At 54.2% G+C, this 8,679-nt stretch overlaps 1 pseudogene; it reads left to right on the top strand.

Moving 5' to 3' along the window:
• Positions 1-223: 223 nt before the first annotated feature.
• On the top strand, positions 224-342 carry LOC118603130 (annotated as a pseudogene).
• Positions 343-8,679: the final 8,337 nt, after the last annotated feature.

Here is an 8,679-nt window from a genome sequence, read left to right as displayed (position 1 = left end):
TGTCCCCTGAGCAGAAAGAGCTCGGAAGTCGGATGAAGAGCACGTGTGTTTCAGCCTCAGCTGTCACCGAGGCCCTTGGGCCGGTTACTGCAGACTCAGTTTCCTCCGCCGCCAAAGGGTGAGGAGGGCAAGGCGCTCTGTAAAGTCCTTGACCAACTGGGAAGTGCTTCATAATGTGGGCAAGTACTTTATCAACTGTAGAGTGCTTTACAAATGGGAAGGTGGCTACGGCCACGCCACCCTGAACATGTACCCGATCTCGTCTGATCTCGGAAGCTAAGCAGGGTCAGGTCTGGTTTGTACTTGGATGGGAGCACCTAGGAAGACCAGGTGCTGTAGGTGTTAAAAAAAAAAAAAAAAAAAAGGAAAGGCACATTGTAAAACGAAAACCTATTATTAGCTCCAGTCCCTGCTCCGGCCAAGTCCCCTTTAGGGGGTGACATGATAGCACCCAGGGCGGGGTATGAGTGGAGACCTTGGTGGTGGGAGACCAGATGCCTGGAAGGGCAGAGAAGGGCCCCTGGCAGGAAACCACCGGCTGGAGGGCTGTGCCTGGGCCTTGTCCCGGGGTCCTGTATGTCCTTTTACCTGGATCTGCCTCTCCCTCTGACCTGTTGTTTCTCAAAGCCTTTCCAGGAGGGACCCCTTGTCCCAGACTCACCTGCAGGCTTTTTCCACATGGAGATTCCCCGCCCTCGCCTGAGCCACACCCACTGAGGGCGGGGCCAGGAAGCTGCATTTTAATGAGATTCCCCAGGGCATCTGTGGAAAGGTCGAGAAGTGTGGCCCTAGAGATAACCCTTGAGGACCCGATGAGTGTTTCGCTTTCATTTTTCTCATATTCCGGGAGAGCTTTCTTCGTCCATTGCGAATGCTCATAAAAATAAAGCAAGTAATAAATAAATGGCTGTTGCTCGGAGGCTGATTCCATGCGACCGATGTGGAAGCTCTCTGGTTAGCCGTGAACCAGATCAGTGCCTGCGCCTGGATGTGGCAGCCAGGGACCCTCCGTGTGGCCTCGGTCACATTATTGGATGTCTATTGACCACCAGCGCCATGCGATGCATCGCACGGGGCATAGATTTGTGAGTCGGCTGGGCAGTGACCCGAACGCAGTGCCGGGTCGAGTGCTCGGTGCATTGGGGGAGATCAATAAGCAATTATAATTATTATTACCATTAATAATAAATGCTACATGGTCCGGACAAAAATAGCTGCAGTGAGACAGGTGCCTGCCCCCGAGCCCAGGCCTTGCACATGTCACCGAGCTGGCCCACTCGCCTTTGCTCTCAGCCCTGTGCAATTACAGAGCGCCTCGCTGCACGGAGGAGGCTGGTGGGGGGTGGGGCTGTACTTGCCGTCTCTACCCCTGTGGCGTGTGTGTTCACAACTTCCCTGAAAGGACGGGAGAGGGTGGGGGACCCACAGGTATTTTGGGGGTTGGATGGAGGTCAAGAGAGATCCCCGGGGATTGATTGTTTATGAGGTGACTCCAGAGGATGCTACAGGATGGTCCAGCTCAGAGGGCCTCACACCCGCCTTGGCCCAGGCAGAGCTCATCGCTCATTTCCCCATCCACATAGCCCTTTGCACCCCGACTCGGAGAGCACGGCTCACCTCGCATGCATGCGATGGCGAGGTGGCAGTGTGACCCAATGCTCAGGCACCCAGGCCCGACAGTCGGACCGCTTAGGTGCCAATCGAGGCGCCGCCACCTGTGAGCCGTGTGTCCTCAGACCAGTCGCTTAACCTCTCTCGATGTCAGTTTCCTCATTTATAAAATGGTGACAGTACAAGTGTCCATCTCGTGGGGCTTTTTAGAGGATTGAAACAATGAGTGTAAAGTTGCCTTCCACACGGTGATCATTCCAGGGTTCACGGAGACTCTTCACTTTCCCGCGTCTTATTCAGCCCTGAAAGCCTGGTGCTTGCTCGGCACACGGGGGTTAACTTCGGGGCTCTGTGGGTAATCAGAGTCAGCGTTCGCTAACCGCTCGCTCTTGCCAAGCACCATTCTGAGCGTCTGGCTGCATCTATTAGCTCGTCTTCGCACCAAGTCTCAAAGGGAAGGACTGTTGTTTCCATTTTACAGATGCAGAAACCAGGTCGGAGGTTAATTACGTTCTCAGTGTCCTTCAGCTGGTAAGAGATGGAGCTAGAATTTGAATCTAGCCGATCTGGGTCCAGAGACCACGCTTCTAACCAGGGCACAGGGTTGCCTCTTGAATGAATGAGGAAGGAAGGAAGGAAGGAAGGAAGGAAGGAAGGAAGGAAGGAAGGAAGGAAGGAAGGAAGGAAGGGAGGAAGGGAAGGAGGGAGGGAGGAAGAGAAGGAAGGAAGGAAGGAAGGAAGGAAGGAAGGGAGGGAGGAAGGGAAGGAGGAAGGAAGGAAGGGAGGGAGGAAGGGAGGGAGGAAGGGAGGAAGGGAGGGAGGAAGGGATAATGGAGATCATTGGGTGCTGAGTCAACCAATGAACTAACTCATGGACAGATAAAAGAGAGAGTATTGACCTCAGAGAGTTATTATGAAAATTAAATTGAATAAAGGTATTGGGCTTGGTACATAGTAGGTGCTCAATAAACATTAGTGACAATGATGTGACCATGACAATGAAGATACTATGGCTAAATGGATAAATAAATGCATGACAGCAAAGGAGACTGGGGGGTTGACATTTGGAGGATCTGAACGGCCAGACAGCTCAAGAAGCCGGGAAGTGAGACGCTGGCTTGGATTTCTCTCCCCATGCCACAGATGGGGCCATCTGAGTCTCTCCTGAGTTTGCGCTGCTGACACTGGAGACAGGATTCAATTCCAGAACAACCCCCTGGGCACAGCCTCTATCCTATAGGGGTCCTGACCTGGCATGTGACTGTGTCGAGACGATGAAATTTTGCTAGAGGACTGAGGCAGATGTAGTGGGGGGAAAAATGCATATTTTTCAGTTTAACGAGCATTTATTAAGTGCCTACCATGTGCCCGGCTCTGTGCGAGGGGTTTTCTGATATGCTGATCCACGTTCTGCTCACCTTCCCTCTGGCTTCCGGACCCTGGAGCCCTTCTGTAAGACAAAATCTCGGTGATCGGGAATGCACAGAACCTAAAGCAGCCGCTTGCATAAGAAAAGAGGTTTCAGGGTGTATTGGTCAGATTATGCTGCAGTAACAAGCAGCCCCAGAACTCGGTGCCTTCAAACAACCCAACAGAGGTTCGTATCTCACGGAAGCTACGTGTCCAGTGCGGGCTGGTGAGGGCGCCGACCTGTGGAAGGAACATCACCAGCCCCTCTGGCAGGGCGATGGTGTTTTAAGACTTCTGCCAGGCAATGACACACTTCACCCCTGCTCACATCTCATTGGCCAAAGCAAGTCACATGGCCATGTCTTACATCGAGGGAGGGCGGTCCTATAGGACCCCATTCATGACCACCGCATGGACCCACAGGGAGAAGGAGGGCCCTGTGGCTGGGGCTGTGAGCTCTTCACCTGCTGCTTGTGTGCACGAGGGAAACTCTGTGAGCCGGCAGGCCAAGGTGAGGAGTCACGTCAGGCTGGTGTCGGGGCTCAGCCCAGGGTTGGGATCAGGGCTCAGTCCAGAACCAGTGTTAGGGGTCCATCTGTGACAAGAATTGAGGTTTAGTCTGGGCTTAGGGTCAGTAGTCAATCTCTGATCAAGATCGAGGCTCGGTCTGTGACAGGGGTCAGAGCTCAGGCTGTGACTGGGATCAGGGCTCGGTCTGTGGCTGTCATCGGGACTTGGTCCAAAACCGGGAATCCAAGCTCTCTCTCCAGCCAGGGTCAGGACTCAGTCTGGAGCAGCGGTCGGAGCTTACTCTGGGGCCAGGATGAGCATCCAGTCCTTGACCGGCATCAGAATCCCCCTGGGGCCCATCGGTGCCCACTTACCAGACTGTATACCAAGGCCGGAACCTCACATCCCAGAACCACTGACCCCTGCCCCGACTCTGCCTCCCCAGGACGAGTGCCACAGCGTGGACCGTCTCCCCCGTCCGTCAGGCAGCCTCGGGTGGGCCCGGCACGGCCCGGCATGGCTGTGGGTGCCAGGGAAGCCTCATCCCCGCCCGCCCTCCCTGCATCTCCCGCCCCTCCCTCCCTCCGCCACCAGCTGCCGGCTCCGTCTGCTCGCTCTCTCTCCCTCTCCCCCTCTCTGCCTTAGAGACAGCTATAAGTCTCCCGTGAAATATATACAGTGTAAATATATAAAAAGCTTGTGCCTGCCTGCTGCTTATGTATTCATGAAATAGTAAATAAATTTTATGGGATAATTTGAAGGCTGCCAGGAAGCCAGGAGATGAAAACGAAGGCCTAATGAGACGGAGGATCAGGGCCGCACACGCACAATCGATCTGCCGCCGCCCGGGCCCGAGCGGGGACGAGCCCAGCTCCCGTGGCCCAGGGCCTCGCTGACGAGACACTTCGGAGGGGCTTCTGGGGGTCATAAACCACGGGTGGCTGCAGCCGGGGAGGCCCGGGCTCAGGGCAGTGGCCATAGGGGCCTGACAGCCCCCTTCCGGGAGGTCCACGTAGGGGAGACACGGGCTCAGTTCTTTTTCCTCGCTCTGCTAGGGACTTGCTGTGTGATCTTGAACCAGTCATGTCCCCCTCTGTGCCTCGGTTTCCCCAGGTGCATGAGGAGGAGCTTGAGCGAGACGGCCCCCGGCTGGGGCATGCTGCCGTGACCGCGCCTCTCATAGTCCCCTGCTCCTCTCCTGCCCGTCGCGTATCGCGGTGTGCAACGATATGTTTATTTTACGCCTATTGGATCAATATCTGTCTCCGGGCAGAGGTCTATGTCTGTTTTGCCTAGTGGTTAGTAACCCCGGTGCCTGGCGCAGAGAAGGTTCTCAATAAATATTTATTGGTAGCCTGGATGATGAAATGAATGAATGAGTGAATAAATGAATGAATACATGAGTAAAACATCCAGGATAGACCCGGTCCTAGCCACCACCCTCCACTGCAATCTCCTTGTTCCAAGCCACCGTCATCTCACGCTGGGACTGGTGCAGTAGACTCCTCTCTGATCTCCTGGCTTCCGCCCTGCCTCCTTGCAGTGCATTCTCCCCACGGCCACCAGGGGGAGCCCGCTAACCCTGGTAAGTCAGACCACGTCTCCCCTGGGCTCAAAACCTTCCCTCTGCTCTCATCCCACTCACGGAAAAAGCCGAAGGCCTCCGGGTGGCCCACAAGGCCCTGCACGATCTGCCACTGTCCCTTCCGGCCACCCCGCCTGCTACTACCCACTACTCCCTCCCTTCCTCACTCCACTCCAGCCACCGGCTGCCTCTGCTCCTGGATTCTCCACCTCAGGGCCTTTGCACGGGCTCTGTCCCTCGGCCCAGACCGCTCTTTCCCTGCATATCCTCGTAGCAAACTCACTTTTTTCGAGCCTTTGCGGAAGTCCTATCGTCTGTCTGAGGCCACCTGGACCACCTTATGTAAAAGCACACCCCAACCTTCTCCTGGCCCTCCCTTATCCTGCTCTGCTCCCCATCCCACCAAGCATTTACTTCCTGACAGACTATGTCATTTATTCACAGTTCGTTTGTTTGCTCTCTACCTTCCTCCGTGCGAATGCGAGCTTCTCATCCGGCGTGTTCGCTGCCATCCCCGGCACTCACGACAGCGTCTGGTACACGGTAGCTGCTCAGGGAACAGTGGCTGGTTAAATGGATGAATGAGTAAATATGGAAGGGACTGTCCAACGCTGGCTTCATTCATTTCTTTTTACGTGTTTTTTTATTGGGCACCTTCTCTGAGCCAGGCCTTAGCCTGGGCATCGGGAGTGTTCTGAGGGGTGGGGCAGGGTGGGCAGCGTCCCGGGAGAGGATGGAGAGACGGGGGACAGGGGAGGAAAGTGATCCAGGCGGGCTCGATTGGGCACAGAGAGAGGTGTGGCCTTGCAGGAGGAGAACAGGGAAGGGAGAGGCCAGCCTGGAGCCTGGGACGGGCAGGAAGGCAGGACGCTGACCTAGCCCTCTTGTGGGCTGACTCACGTCTCCCATGACCCCCATCACCTGTCTGACCGCGTCTGCCGCTAACTCTCCTCGCTCACCCGTTCCCACCTCAGGGCCTTTGCACGGGCCGGCGCAGCTCCTGGCACACTACTCCCTTGCCACGTAACCACGTGGCTGCTCCCGCACCAAGCGCCAATATCGGACGTGGCCATCCCACGACCAACGTCTCTCATCTCGTTTGGTCCCGATGTGTTTTCTCCTGGGCACTTAACACCCATCGGAAACATTACATATTTTCCTTTACGTGTCCCCTATCTGCGTTCTCCCTGGAGGATCAGTTCCACGAAGGCAGGGATTTGGGGACGTCTAGTTCATGGCTACATCCCCTGTGCTGGTGCCAGACACCGGACGACCAGTTCGGCGACCGGGCACCTTCCTGCCTGGGATAAACACCTCAACTCCGCGCAGAGAACACGTGGTCTGGGAGGAGCTAGAGGGGAGCCTGGGGATGAGCATCTCTGTGAACGAGGCCTGGGGATGGGAGCAGAACGCAGCGGGGAGCCAAACATTGGCGCACGCTGCACGTGACCCTACTGGTCAGCCCCGCCACCAGACCTGGTGGCCGCCTCCTCGGGGAAGGAGAGAAGGTCTTTTCTTCTCTTCCTTCCCTCCAAAGCCAACTTTCATACTGACTTTTCCACTTGACCTCCAGCCGCAGCGGGGGATGAGAGAGGCCGAGTGTGTCCGTTTTCCCTGAGAGCCTCGGTTTCTGAGGGGACTGGCTGCCCGGCGTGGGCACCTCTTGGGTTGCAGAGACACAAACCAGCACCCACTCAGGGGTAGGATGCTCAGTCATTCATGCCCTGAGCATCGCCTGGGTACCTAATGTGTGCCGGCCTCATTCCCAAGGTTGAATCGCTGGGCGATTCATTCAGCTCATATTTGATGAGCACCTGCCTTGTGCCGGGCACGGCTGGATCCAGGATGCCAGTTGCTGTCATGTGGAATCTGTCTCTCTCCATCTCTTGTCTGTGCTTCGCTCAGTGTTGGCCTTATTCTCAGGCAGGCTCTCTTCACACGGGGGCAAGAAGAGCCACCAAAAGCCCCAGGCAGGCATCCTTCCAGCTTAGCAACGTAAAATAAAGACTACTTTTTTTTTTAACCAGCAAAAGCACCAGAATGGAATCTCATTGGCTCAGTTGGGTTATGTGCACATCCTTTAACCAATCCTTACAGGCAGAGGTGTGACAGACTCTGATTGGTCAGGATTACTCTCGTGCCCACCCCTGAAGCTGAGGGTAGAGGGGCAGTTCTGCCTGAGCCATGGGAGCCGAGAGAAGGGAAGGCTGTTACTCCAAAGGAAGAAGGCAGAGAACCATCCGGGAAGAGGGAATGGCGGGCTCCAGGCCACCTCTGACCAAGGGCCGGGCTGCAGAAACAGCTCGAATTACACCAATTCACTTTTTTGCAATCACTGATTTCCCCCAGTCAGAACCCAGGAGCTCAGGAAACAGGGTCAAGGGTGAGAACACTTGGGCAGCACAGTTACAGCTGTTTGCAAACAAAATTGGGACCATAAACATAAAGCTTTCCAACGTCTGCGCTCAGCCATCAGCCCAAGGCCATCTGGGCCCCTGCCAAGCCCGAACCCACGGAAAAGACATTAAAACAATAGTAAGGATACTTAGCAGGGAAGAATGCTCTGAATCCTGCAAAGCCAACAGTGTCTTCCCCACCAAGAGGGGCTCAAGAGGTCCTTGGCCCCATCCCCCTGCCTGCAGTTGGAGCTGAAGACAATCCCCAAATCATATGATTCAATCACGGATGGATGTGGCTCGGAACATCAGATGGCGTTGCCTTCACTGAACCACGATTTTGAGAACGAAACTCGCTTCTGCACTTGCTGCAAAAATGCCGTAGAGAATGCTTAGTGGCTTCATCCTGTGCAAGCTTTCTGCTGCTGGCAGGGTCCTTTCCTTCTTCGCCAATAACAAATGTCTTTTGCTGGTTGATACTCTAGTTGCCAGGGAGCTCAGAGCCTAAGTTTACACTCAATCTAGTTACTCTTCGGTCTGGATACCTGGGTGGTCTTTGTTACCTTGGTCCTGATTCTGTTACGTTTCATCGCCCTTGTTTTCATGTTGTAAATGGCTTTCAACTCTTTTTGGAAAGAGTTACAAAGGGAATGAATTACATCTATAAGCATAAATAAGATAGACGAGCACAAGAAAGGTGGCCCGTGATTAGAGATTCAGTGGAGGATTTGTGGAAAGACTTCCGAGGCAGCTTTGTAACTGAGAGCTGTAGTTTTAAAGTCAAGGTACACGGTTTTGAACCCTCTCTCCTCAACCCGTGCAGCCTTGAGCAAATTACTAAACCTCTCTGAGCCTCTATTTTGTTACTTTTTACGATAGACTTTGTGATAGAAAATATCACTAGGCATCAGTAAAAACGCAAAACAGAGTAACAATGGGATCCAATCTCATGCCCACTAGAATGACTAAAATTAAAGACTGACATCATCGAATGTTGACAAGAATGAGGAGCAACCTGAACAATGCACCGTTTAGTGAGCAGACCATTTGCTGCACACAGCTGTGTAATCCTTCTCCGGTTTCACATCAAGGTGGGTGGGAATGTAAAGTTTGGAGATACGTGTGGAATTACGTGTGATAGTTTCTCGTAAAGCTAAAGCAACACTT

The sequence above is a fragment of the Rousettus aegyptiacus genome, unplaced genomic scaffold, assembly GCF_014176215.1.
Source record: "Rousettus aegyptiacus isolate mRouAeg1 unplaced genomic scaffold, mRouAeg1.p scaffold_m13_p_5, whole genome shotgun sequence".
NCBI lineage: Eukaryota > Metazoa > Chordata > Mammalia > Chiroptera > Pteropodidae > Rousettus > Rousettus aegyptiacus.
This window is presented reverse-complemented; position numbering and strand designations above follow the sequence as displayed.